Genomic DNA, 12008 nt, shown 5'->3' with positions numbered 1-12008 from the left:
AAGGCATGCGGTGGGAGGAATGTTTTCCTCCCCACCGCCAACATTCAGAAGGCTGTTCTGAAGGCTGGCGTTGGAAAGAAAAGCCCTTCTCCCCCGCCAGCCTTCAGAAGAGTTCCCCGCAGGGCTCTCCAAATTGCGGATAGCAGCCTGCTGCCCCTATCCGCAGCTTGGAGAGCCCTGCGGGGAAGTCCTGCAGGGCTCCCCAAGCTGCGAATGTCTGCCCCGCACGAAGGGTGCTCTGCTTAAGAGCGCCCCTCGTGCAGGGCAGCAGGCTGCTATCTGCAGCTTGGAGAGCCCCGCGGGGAAGTCCTGCAGGGCTCCCCAAGCTGCGAATGTCTGCCCCGCGCGAAGGGTGTTCTGCTTAAGAGCGCCCCTCGTGCAGGGCAGCAGGCTGCTATCCGCAGCTTGGAGAGCCCCGCGGGGAAGTCCTGCAGGGCTCCCCAAGCTGCGAATGTCTGCCCCGCGCGAGGGGTGCTCTGCTTCAGAGCGTCCCTCGCACCAGGCAGCAGGCTGCTATCCGCAGCCTAGGCAGCCCTGCAGGAACTCTTCTGAAGGCTGGCGGCGGGAGAAGGGCTTTTCTTCCCACCGCCAGCCTTCAGAAGGCTGTTCTGAAGGCTGGCGGTGGGGAGAAAAGTCCTTCTCCCCCCGCCAGCCTTCAGAAGAGGTCCGGGGATAGATTGTCTCCGGACCTGGTCTGAAGGCGGTCTCCCTAGGAACGCATTAATTGATTTTCAATGCATTCCTATGGGAAACCGTGCTTCGCAAGATGAAAAACTCGCAAGACGAAAAAACTTGCGGAACGAATTAATTTCGTCTTGCGAGGCACCACTGTATCTCACTTCCTCTTTCAGCTCTATGTGCTTGTCAAGGGTCAGATTCAATCTGATTTTTACCCAGATCCCTTGGTGTGTGTGTGGGGGGGGGGAGTATGTGTGCATGTGTGTTTCTGCACTCTTTCCTCTCACTTTCTTGAGGGGAAGGAGCAGTTTGATGAAGGGGAGGAGGGAAGTGAGGTGGTGGCATCCACATCACTTACACAAAAATCCAGATGTGTCCATGGGTATAAAAAGGTTGCCAACCCCTGCAATAAGGTGACGGGGAAGATCATCTCCCCAAGACCATGAAGAACTGCTGCTGCAAGGGCAAAGCAGACAAAATATGGGGCTTAATGGACAAATCGTCTGACCTGGTTTACGGCAGAATGCTATTTGCTTCGTGTGCATTTCCTAACACAAAATCCCTACATTTGCAGCCTGCTTAAAGATTTCAGTCACATTTGGATGGCTCGAAAAACATTCTTTTACCTTTTCAAATATTTTCTAGAAAGTCCCACTTTGGGGACCGTGTCTGGTAATGAAACCGCAATGTAGCCTTACTCCCCCCCCCCACACTGAAAATGGTGATTACAATGGCAGTAGCTGAACTCCCAAATGTTTCACTGCTACAGACAGCCTGCATGTATTAAGGGTTTTCCAGAATGTGGAGATGGCGGTACAGCAGAAAGGCAGATCAATACCTGAACTCTATAACGGCGCTGAATAATTAACTTAACCTTGCCCCAGTGAGTGATGACCAAGGGGTTTTTATTGAAAACAAATTAAATTATTTTTTATGAGCCCAGGAACATTGTTCAAGATAAAGTGATCTTTTCTCATTTCCACGCTACGCTCTGCTTCTAATTCAAGCCCTACATTTCACAGTACCTCGCCAAACCCTCTCACAATATCCCACATTCTTAATTCCAACAGAAGGAAGCCATTTTCTGCAGCATTTCATGCTGGGTTTTCCCCTCCCTTCCTTTTTTGCTCTTAACCACTAAAAACAGAGTTGCATGTGCAGTGTTCATATGAAATCTTAAAACTAATTCAAGCCTGCCAAACCAGCAGTTTGCTGCTGTCAAGCCACAGATCAGCTCAATACTGATAGAAGTCCACTACCCACTGTCAAGGTTCCATAATGTTCAATTGCCCAAAATTTGATTTTGTTCAGCAATATTTACATACCGCTTAATCAAGAAAAACTTCTAAGGAGGTTTACATGAAACAAAACATTCGTTTGAAAAATGACAATACGGTCGTACTTTGGATCCCGAACGCCTTGCGAGTCGAACATTTTGGCTCCCGAACGCTGCAAACCCAGAAGTGTGTGTTCCGGTTTGTGAATGTTCTTTGGAACCCAAATATCCGACGCAGCTTCTGATTGGCTGCAGGAGCTCCTGCAGCCAATCGGGAGCCGCACCTTGGTTTCCGAATGTTTTGGAAGTCGAACGGACTTCCAGATCAGATTCTGTTCGACTTCCGAGTTACCACTGTAAAACCAAACACTGAGAACAAAACAGTCAGCTTCCCTCTGTCGTATTTCTAATCTCGTCATTATTGGGCCACCAAAATGATCAAGGGGATTGGAGCAGCATCTCTATGAAGAAAGGCTGCAACATTTGGGACTTGTAAGTTTACAGAAAAGGTGAGCAAGAGGTGCTATGATGGAAGTTATAAAATTATATACGACGTGGGGGAAGAAAAAATAATTCTCCCTCTCTCATGAGACTGGTACTCAAGAAAAACATCCAATGGGTCTGAATGTTGGATGATTCAGGACAGATAAAAGAAAGAACTTCTTCAGGCAGCAGATACTTAAAGTATGAAACTCAAGAACAGTGATGGCATCCAACTGGGATAGCTTTAGAGGAGGATTAGACAAATTGATGAAGCATAAGGCTATCAAAAAATGAAGATCATGGCCACTGGTCCCATCACTTCCTGGCAAATAGAAGGGGAAGAAATGGAGGCAATGAGAGATTTTATTTTCTTGGGCTCCATGATCACTGCAGATGGTACCAGCAGCAATGAAATTCAAAGACGCCTGCTCCTTGGGAGAAAGGCGATGGCAAAGCTAGACAGCATCTTAAAAAGCAGAGACATCATCTTGCCAACAAAGGTCCGTATAGTTAAAGCTATGGTTTTCCCAGTAGTGATGTATGGAAGTGAGAGCTGGACCATAAAGAAGGCTGATGGCCGAAGAATTTATGCTTTTGAATTATGGTGCTGGAGGAGACTCTTGAGAGTCCCATGGACTGCAAGAAGATCAAACCTCTCCATTCTGAAGGAAATCAGCCCTGAGTGCTCACTGGAAGGACAGATCATGAAGCTGAGGCTCCAATACTTTGTCCACCTCATGAGAAGAGAAGACTCCCTGGAAAAGACCCTGATGTTGGGAAAGATGGAGGGCACAAGGAGAAGGGGACGACAGAGAATGAGATGGTTGGACAGTGTTCTCGAAGCTACCAGGATGAGTTTGACCAAACTGCGGGAGGCAGTGGAAGACAGGAGTGCCTGGCGTGCTCTGGTCCATGGGGTCATGAAGAGTTGGACACGACTGAACGACTAAACAACAAAAGGCTATCAATGGCTACCAGCTATGATGACTATGCTCTGTCTTCACAGCCTGAGGCAGTAATGAATACCAGTTGCTGGAAAAGCCATAAGAAGGGAGGGAGCTCTTGTGTTCGGGGTCCTGCTTGCAGGTTTCCCACAGGCACCTGACTGGTTGCTGTGAGCACAGGATGCTGGGCTGGATGAGACTTTGGCCAGATTCAGCAAGCTCTTCTCGTGTTCTTAAGGGCTCTTCAAGTTGCCAGGCCCCCTTCCCACTGCTTGTTTATCAGCTCCATCTGGTACGCAGGCTGAGACCCTACCTACCTGCAGACTGTCTCGCATGCTCTAGTTATTCTTGGGCTACTGCAATGCACTCTACGTGGGGCTACCTTTGAAGGTGACTCGGAAACTGCAACTAATCCAGAATGTGGCAGCTAGACTGGTGACTGGAAGGGGCTGCCGAGACCACATAGCACCAGTCTGAAAGACCTACATTGGCTCCCAGAACATTTCTGGGCACAATTCAAAGTGTTGGTGCTGACCTTTAAAGCCCTAAACGGCCTTGGCCCAGTATACCTGAAGGAGCATCTCCACCCCCATCGTTCTGCCCAGACACTGAGGCCCATCTCCGAGAGCCTTCTGGTTGTTCCCTCACTGAGAGAAGCAAAGTTACAGGGAACCAGGCAGAGGGCCTTCTCAGTAGTGGCGCCCCCCTGTGGAACACCCTCTCATCAGATGTCAGGGAAATAAACAACTATCTGACTTTTAGAAGACATCTGAAGGCAGCCCTGTTTAGGGAAGTTTTTAATGTTTGAAGTTTTATTCTGTTTTTAATGCTCTGTTGAAAGCTGCCCAGAGTCGCTGGGGAAACCCAGCCAGATGGGCGGGATATAAATAATAAACTATTATTATTATTATTATTATTATTATTATCTGTTGTGAACATTCTTTGCAGCACAACCTACTCAGGACTCATGGATGACAGTTCATGCATTTCTTCTGTTTAATCATCCGGTATATTGCTTCACTTCACATTGCAACTTGCAGACAGATAATGAAATATTTACTGCTATTAAAAATCATAAAACCATGAAGTCATTTGCTACAAAAGAGAGGATGTGAGAAATCATTTATTATTATTTTAAATACAGGCTGGAAGTCTTGAGGCACTTTGCGAGAAAGTCCTTCTTTTTTGCCACTTTTAACAGCAAAAGGCACTTCTGGGCCTTGCTTCTGCCAAAATGCAGCAGATAACAAGCATATGCAAACTACTGCCCTCTACTGTCAAGTGCCACGATTTCCTTTATCAAACGGCCTTTGAGAATACGCTGGGGAGCCATGAAGCAGAAATGCTCAACTGCTGGGTAAGGTGGTGTCAGTGTGAAAACTAAAGAGGACTTTGTTCTCTTGCTAATTGATATGTTCCAACGGAAGACAACAGTCAATGAAGCAGCCTGTTTTTTCCTACTAGAAACAAAAGAATCCTCATCAGAGGCAGATTTAGGGGATAGCAACCAGTGTGGAGCCTCTGGGGTGCCGAAAATATGATTTAAAACGCAGCGTGAGAGGCGGAGGGGCACCGAATTTTGGCATCACAAAGGGCTCTGCTGAAATTTGAGGCCCCAATATCAGCCACTGTCCGCATTTACATGGGAGGCTTGCTGGTCTCAAGGCAGAAACTGAGCCAAATCATTGGTCCATTTAGTTCAGTATTTCTACACTGATTTGCAGCGGTTTTCCAGGATTTCGGGTAGGCAGCCTTTTCCAGCCCTACCTGGAAATATACTGGGAATTAACCCAGGTATTTCTACATGAAAAGCAGGTGCTGTACCACTGAGCTATGGCCACATCAGACCCACAACTCAATGGCCGAAATGCTGGACCTGAAGCATTTATGCCCCCACCCCCCCCAAAAAAAACACTTATACTTGATCTTAGCCAATAGCTATTATTTCACAAAAAGTATCAGCTGACTCTTTAATACAGTGGAGACTTGTACTAAAGCTGAACAGAAGCTCCTCGGGCAGTTAATAAAATCAGCATAAATATCACATCATAGTAATTGGATATAGCAAATTTAAAAAACAACTAAGGACAGACAGGTCAGGAACTGCTCAGCTACTGGTAAGTCTGAAATCTGAACATTAGCATTCTAATCGGCTGAAAGCCATCTTGGGGCAAGGGGGAAGGTATTTTTTTTTTTTTTTTGCGAGTCTAAAAGCTGAGTTTCTTTGGGCAAGTGCCACGTGCGAGAAGGTCCTGGATCTCAGATTCACCTGCTGTGCCTTAAATGGAACAAGGTTTCCTTGAAAGATCTTAAGAGACAAGAGAAGAGGCATTTTTTAAGTGAACACCAGAATCCTGAGGATGTTAGTTAGTGTTTTGCAAGTGACAGAGGCTGTGTACCCACGACCACTTAATCTGGCTTCATCATGCTCCCATTGCTGGTTTTAAGCCGAGGACACAATCCATAGGATTCCTGTAGCTTCTTGAGAAATACTCCAGTTTGGTGCACTTTCCCTCAAACCAGCTTCCATCTGATTTGAAAGAGCTGCAGGTAAGCTGCGGCGTGTACATTGGACATGCTCAGATGACAGCTTTGATGAATTGGAGTTTGGCATGTGGAAACAAATCAGGTGATGGGCATTGTGTGAAGACATCTCTCTGGCCCCTACCTGGTCCGTGCAGCGATGGTAAGACTGCAATGTGCAACACAGCAGAGGGAAATTACCTTGCCATGTTTCAAGCCCCTAAAGTGTAAATACTACACAAACAATACACACAGCACAGTATTAAATATCTGATGACTTGCCATGCAGAAAATGTGTTCATTGCATACCCCCAGCCGATGAATGACACAAGGCATGAAGCATTAAGAAAATATCTTAACAGAACGGCATTCTGCAATGTGAATACACATGGGTCTTGTTTTAGTGTTCCAAAATTAAGAACCATGGTTTCATCACTCTCACCCCTTGGAAGCCAGCCAAGGAAGAATCCATGACAAGTCATTCCCCTGCTTCTCTCCAAACTCCTATAAACATGCATCTCGAAAAGGCATCAAAACAAAATTTACAATTCCAAAGCAAGTTACAGCCCTCTCTGGTTGAAGCATGGCATGCTGAGAGGTTAGCATTTAACAGATTTCCAGAGAGATTAGCAATGTTGCAGCAAAAACAGCCAAAGAGTCTTGTGGCACCTTAAAGACAAATTTACTGTGGCACAAGTTTTTGCAGACTCAATTCCACTTAAAGAGACAAAAGTTTCTTAATCATTCTACACATGTTAATTTGTTTACCAATGCCAGGCTATCTGTGATATCTATGACTGTTTCTTCAAAATGGTTCATTGCCCCACTATAAATATTAGTAATACAATCATCTCAGCAATTGTCACCCATCTGCTACTGTAAAGGTGGCTATTTAACACACATTTAAACTCTAATAATCACTGATTTCAGTATCTCCTGGCAATTCAACTCTCACCTTACAATTTTCTGCTGTATATATCGTATTTTTCGCACTATAAGACGCACCAGACCATAAGACGCACCTAGTTTTTGGAGGAGGAAAACTAGAAAAAAATTATTCTGAATCTCAGAAGCCAGAACAACAAGAGGGATTGCTGTGCAGCCTGCATTCACTCCATAAGATGCACACACATTTCCCCTTACTTTTTAGGAGGGAAAAAGTGAGTCTTATAGAGCAAAAAATACGGTACCTGCCAACAAAGATTTCACCACATGCTTCTGTCAAAGGGGGGCTCGAGTCCACAAAAACCTACGCCACAACAAATTTGTTAGCCTACTTCCGTAAGATATCTTGATTAAAATTAGCAGGAAATTCCAGAGGCCTGTATGGAATGCTCCCTCCCAACCCCAACCCCCCGCCCCAATCTCCCACCAAAGGAAGTGGATGTAACAAGTTTAAGGACAGATGTCAGATAACTATAAGCAGCAACAGCATTTCGTTGGGAACCCTGCCAGCAAATTAATTGGATTACTCAATCAAAGGAAACTGTTGACAGTTAATGGCTTGCAAAGACTCATGAGGGTTGCTTTACGGGAGATTTTCGTCTCCGTTTGCCGATTAAAATGCACTACTGAGTGGCGAAGTTTACTTCGGCAAGTAGAAGTTAATTTGGTTCCAGTATTAAAGCCAAAGCAGCTGTTTGCATTAAGCTGGTGCCTGCCGCAAGGCTCCAAGAAAAGCTGCTTGGCAGAAACCGAACATCTCAAGAGCTCAAAACAAGAGTGAGGCTCTTACTCCCTGCAAAGTTTGTACTGCTGGGATACCGGAGATTGCTTTTCAGCTTTTTGGTGTTGATGCTTTTATAACCACTGGTGGTGCATCATGCAAAAGATTCTCCTGGTGGGTGTTCTTAGACCTGGACCAACATCCTCCCCCACAACCAACGGCCCACTGGAGATCCTTTGGTGTTAGGGATCCTAGATAATCACTGGCCAGGGTAAAAGCCAACCCTATCAGGTAGCACTGCTTCCATCCCTACTATCCCCCAACCTGAGCTAGGCGAAACTCAGATTGTAGTCTGGGTGTCCTTGGAATTCACAAAGACAAGAGCCAAATAAACCACTCACTGTCTTTTGAGCCCCAAGTCTACGCTTTATTTGGCAGCACAGAACCAAGAGGCCAGGTATCAGATTCGGAGCCACACTTACTTAAGAAGCCACACCAGGATAAATGCAGTGCTTTAAGGAGGTTATAAATACAAGCATTTATAATAGAAGACAGTTAAGAAAATACTTAAACAGCATAGACATAGCTTTGGGAATTTGAGTGCGAAATAGAAAATAACAAAGCGAGCTTGCCTCACCCTAATACAAACCATTAGAGTCGTGGACCCAGGGGCAGAGGCATCCTGTTTCACCACTCGAGGCGAAATAGGAAGTGCCACGCTGTCCTGCCGTTGCTTCTGCCACCACTGGTCTGCTTCTGCCGCCACTGTGTGCCCTGCCATATCCACTGCTGGCAGAGAAGCTGTGCCACCCTTGGCGCCGATTTCAGGAAAGATTGTGCTGATTTGGAGGGGAAACCTCTTGCACTCTGCAAAATCTGGTGCCAGCTTCTCTGTCAGAGGCGGCAGGGTATCCATGGGTGTGCCACCTGGGGCAGTGGCCTCACCCTGCCTAATGGCTGGATCAGCTCTGCACAGACCCCACCAAACCGGCAAGCTGCATCCAGGCATACACAGGTGTTGCAATTCACAATCCTCATGCAACTGGGATCTGGCTGTGCTCACGACCTCCAAGCCTGAACGCCTGTTCAAAGCCTCCTACAGTAGTCTGCATCCTTCTCACCACTTTTTAAGTTTACCTTTTTGCCCCCCCCCAAGCTTTCCCCCTTTCATTTAGTTAAATATTTGCACTGATTCAGTACTGTCCTGCCATATACAGACAGTGACCCTCCCCCAGCAGCACGAAGGCTGCACCTGTGTGGTCCCGTTCACACACTATTCCATATCCTGACTACACACACACACACACACACACACACACACACACACACACACACAGTATATTCAAATAAGTCAGCAAAGCATCCAGCAGAAAATAGATTGCATGGTGTTTGGGCACTGGGGCATATAATGATGGTTTGGCACAGAGAATGATGAATGAGGCACAACCAGCAGCCAACCAGCACAGAAGAAAGCAGAGGAAAGGGGATGAAGTGGAGAGGTGGGTGGGAAATTGCTCTACCCAAAGGTGTGATTTGCAACTTTATCAGGGTGATGCACTTGGAAAGAACAGGCAGATTTCAAGAGTGGCGTTGCACAAAGTGGAGGAAGAACCCAGATCTGGTTTGGGGTGGGGAATAAAATATACATAGGAAGTTATCTTATACCAAGTCAGACCATTTGGTCCATCTAACTCAGCATTGCCTACACATTTCCTGCCATACCTGGAGATGCTGGGGGTTGAAACCAGGTGCTCTGAGCACAAAGTGGATGCTCTAGCACTGAGCTACCTCTAATATGAAGCTGTCTTGCATCAAGCAACACCAACTTGCTTAGTAGTGCTGCTATGAGATGACCCTTCTTTGGAGGTCTTTAAGCAGAGGCTTGACAACCATATGTCAGGAGTGCTCTGATGGTTTTTCCTGTTTGGCAGGGGGTTGGACTCGATGGCCTTTGTGGTCTCTTCCAACTCTATGATTCTATGACCCTTCTGACTGCAGGTGCCAGGGATTGAATCTGGGGCCTTCTACGCACAAAGCATCTGATCAACTACTCACGGAGCTACAACTATTCCGCCTCCACCCACACAAGGCAACACAATGCGGCAGGATCACCATAGGCTGATTACAAGAGCAGATGGTGAAAGGGTCACTGTGAGCAAACCCAAGCTCATTTGCACTCCCACTACCGCTCTGTATCTTAATCTTAAATTTGTTCCATTCATGAAGTTGATAGCTATAGCAAATTAAATGCAAAAATGCCTTGGTGCCTGAATGAAAACAACAACAACTGAAGTATATGGTGGATCTATAGGAAGAGGATGCAGCCCATAATTTTAGCTGCAGTTTTCAGCCAATCCACATCAAAGAGGAGGGGAAAAAACATATTTCTGTTGCCTTTCACTACAGGACTTTTGATCTGGCAGTACTCTAGCCGTTGAAAACTCTGCCTGAAGGAATAGATGGTTTAAATATTTCAGATACGCAGATAGCAGTCCAACTGAGTTTTAATAGCTAGCGGGGACACATTTCACCACTTTTTTTTTTATGTATCCAAAATCATTCCAGCCTCATCTCTCCTTTTTTCACTTACCAGTTGGGGATTCAGAAACCACAGGTCATTCGTACAGCCCTCAAGCAGTGACCCAGCCTGTTTGACTCCAAAGAGTGAAGAGAGACAGTTGCAGAGAGACAGTCAGACTCCTAGAAAGAGGAACCGGATGTCTTGTTCCCAAAGAAATCACAATTTTTGTTGACAAAAGAAAAAGCTGGCTCGAAGGATGGGGTGGGGAGAGAAAGGAAACTAGGTCAAAAGTACAAGCAGTTTTTTTTACTTGTTTTGACGAATGCAGCTATTTTTTCACTCTTTATCTAAAGCAATGGAAGAAAGCATCAAAATACCAGTTTCTCTCTCTCTCTCTGAAGGACCATGAACACAATGGTAGTTCATATGCTTCTTTGTATGCAGAAAGATCCAACTTCAATCCCTGGTACAGTGGTACCCCGCAAGACGAACACCTCAGAAGACGAAAAACTCGCTAGACGAAGGAGTTTTTCTTAGCCGCTTCGCAAGACGCATTTCCCTATGGGCTTGTTTCGCAAAACGAAGCTTGCCCCGCAAGCTCCGGGGATAGCAGGGAAGCGCAGCGCGCCTTCCCCTCTCTCCCCGGACCCCTTTTGAACCAAGGGGCGGCAACGGGGAGAAGCGATCTTCTCCCCGCTGCCCCTTGCTTTAAAACAGGTCCGGTGACAGAGGGGAAGGCGCGCGGCGCTTCCCCTCTGTCCCCGGACGGTCTCCATAGGAACTCATTGATTGATTTTCAATGCATTCCTATGGGAAACCGTGCTTCGCAAGACGAAAAACTCGCAAGAAGAAAAAACTTGCGGAACGAATTAATTTCGTCTTGCGAGGCACCACTGTATTTTCAGGTAGGACTAGGAGGGTACTTCTACCCGAGGCCCTGGAATGCTGCTGCAATTCAGGACAGGCAATATCAGGCTTTAGATAGACCAATTGTATGGTTTGCTATAAGACAGCTCCCTATGATCCTCTAACATCAAGCAGATTGGTGCCTGAGCAAAGGAAGTACAGGAGAATCTCAGGTCTATTGATAAACTGCACCACTCAACATGAGGAGGCCCTCTGCCTGGTTCCCTGTAGCTTCACTTCTCACAGAGAGGGAATTGCCAGAAGGCCCTCGGGGCTGGATGTGTGTCGGGCTGAACGATGGGGGTGGAGACACTCCTTCAGGTATACAGGGCTGAGGCCGTTTAGGGCTTCAAAGGTTGGCACCAACACTCTGAATTCTGCTCGGAAACGTGCCAGGAGCCAATGTAGGTCTTTCAGGACCGGTGTGATAATGGTCCTTGCGGTTGCTCCCAGTCACTAGTCCAGCTGCCACATTCTGGATTAGTAGTAGTTTCCAAGTCAACTTCCTATGGGATGATGATAGTCGTAGTTCAAGATCACCTGGAGATCACCAGGTTGATTACCCCTGCTCTAGAGCTTTGCACAAGAAAATGTGAAAATCCAGAGGCAGTGCTCTGCTTGCAAGAAGGTGAGCATCCGAAGAGCACTACACAAAGTATCATGTTACTGCAAACAGCCCTTGCAGTTGTGAGCGTTCTGTTCATGGTCCCTTGGACCCAATCCATGATTACAGTTATAACCTTGCAGCTTTCGAATTCTGGGGCTGTGGAGATGGCAATGGTGTACACAGTAACCATCTTGCGCTCCAATATGTTTGCTCCCCAAGGAGCAAACATGTTCTCCAGGGCGCAGTATTTTATGAAGGGTAAAAGCCGGGCCAGAAGCTTCACAATAGCTGGCACTTATATTCCACTGCAGTGCGTAAGGGTACCAGGCGGAATGATCGTAATAGGAAGCACTTGCCTTACAGCACTAAAATAATGGATTGAATTCTTCACAGGACAAATTGCA

General features: G+C 46.5%; 1 protein-coding gene across 4 annotated transcripts in view; it reads right to left on the bottom strand.

Annotated features, from left to right (window-relative positions):
- TANGO2 (transport and golgi organization 2 homolog) overlaps positions 1-12008 on the bottom strand; it is a gene marked incomplete at its 5' end in the record, with an annotated part of 95381 nt that overhangs the window by 60649 nt on the left and 22724 nt on the right. The window contains one exon of one of the 4 annotated variants that reach the window (XM_083717594.1): positions 10161-10304. The exons of 2 other annotated variants lie outside the window; for them this stretch is intronic. Of the gene's footprint in view, positions 1-10160; positions 10305-12008 lie in introns of those variants that run through there. One more of the 4 variants, XM_083717592.1, reaches the window with a different exon arrangement.

Source organism: Podarcis gaigeae (assembly GCF_964106915.1).
Source record: "Podarcis gaigeae genome assembly, chromosome: 16".
Lineage (NCBI taxonomy): Eukaryota > Metazoa > Chordata > Lepidosauria > Squamata > Lacertidae > Podarcis > Podarcis gaigeae.
The sequence above is the reverse complement of the archived record's forward strand: the minus strand, read 5'-3'. Positions and strand labels throughout refer to the sequence as shown.